This window comes from Perca flavescens, chromosome 17 (assembly GCF_004354835.1).
Source record: "Perca flavescens isolate YP-PL-M2 chromosome 17, PFLA_1.0, whole genome shotgun sequence".
Taxonomy (NCBI): domain Eukaryota; kingdom Metazoa; phylum Chordata; class Actinopteri; order Perciformes; family Percidae; genus Perca; species Perca flavescens.
The window spans coordinates 16,194,084-16,195,578 of NC_041347.1; positions in this window are offsets into that span (position 1 = coordinate 16,194,084).

Below are 1,495 nucleotides of genomic sequence, written 5' to 3' on the forward strand. Positions count from 1 at the left end.
GTGAATAAGCTAAATTCCCAATAAGTTGGCGTGTTCCTTTAAAAATGTGCAATTATATGCAACAACATAGTTTTATGACAGAACTTTCACTTCAGATATTTGTATTCACAAATACGGGGTAGAGTAATGTGACAGCAAACATCGACACGCTGAGTGCAGTGCGTAATGTGTGCGTAGTGACCGGGCCCAAATGCTCCGCCTACACTAACGTGAGTATCCTCCCTTCACTGCACATTTAAGACAAATATAAGTAGCCTATTTTATTTTGTCCTTGTTGCTTTGGGGTCAACTTTTGTGATCCAGGCTCAGGTCCCTGACGTGAAAGCCCCCTTACTGCTTTATATTCCATTTTATTTTTGATATGTTTTGAAGTTCATCTGTGTTTTCCTTCTCATAGGATAAATAAAGGTTTTTCCACCATAAATTGGTGCATAAAAGTGTATCAGAATGCAGGAAATTAAGTTTTTGACGCTCAAAATAACCCTGGGGGAGGACACCCAGACCCCACACCCAGACCCCACACTTTGATATGCCCTCCCCCCATCCCAAAGGCCCATTCGGAGCCAGGAAAAAATATTTATATATATATATATATATATATATATATATATATATATATATATATATATATATATATATATATATATATATACATGTTGTACAGTATACCCACTACAATATATTAGACTACACCACTGGTGCATGTTTATAATTTTACATCAGCATCAAAAAGGATGAGGTGTGGAACAAAAAAAGAGTCATCACCTGGAACCACCTCTATGGACACACAGGCAATCGGAAACTTGGATACAAGTCCATCTACAAAGCTTCTGGCGGTGTGTGTGTGTGTGTGTGTGTGTGTGTGGAGAGACTTCAGCACTAGATGGCGCTATGTAGTAACATCCCAGCATGTCCAGGAGTTACTTCACCTAAAAGGGGCGCTTCCTTTTTTCATTTTGGATAGCAGCCACCCATCACATGAAAACCTCTGAGTATTTATGTTTTTAATTATCCCAGCAAACTTATTTCAACACGCTGTTTACTTAATGCTCCTCTGAGAACGGAGCTTTCTAGGCTCTTGGCTTTAAATTAATTTTTCTATACTACTCTTTGGGGTAAGATATTTCTTTTCATAATGAAGATAGATATTATGGTAGACTGTAGGACCTGCAGTGAGTCTGAGTTTCTTAATACAATTTGCAGTATAGTTATCAGTCTTTGTGTTATTTTCATCTCTTCCCTGATCTGTTCTATAGACAGTAGCTACAATCATATTTCCCATAGTCTATAGGAACTATGGTTGTACTGTAGTAGAAAGAGTATGCTACAGCACATTACAAGACGAGCCACTTGTTTGTTCATGAATTTAATAGAATAATATTTTACAGCATGTTTTAGCCAATGGCGTATTAAAACAGGATCCTTGTTGTTGGCGGTGCAGCTGGAGCGCTCTCCCATAAACACGCGGACTTCAATAAGTTGAGGTGATTAAAAG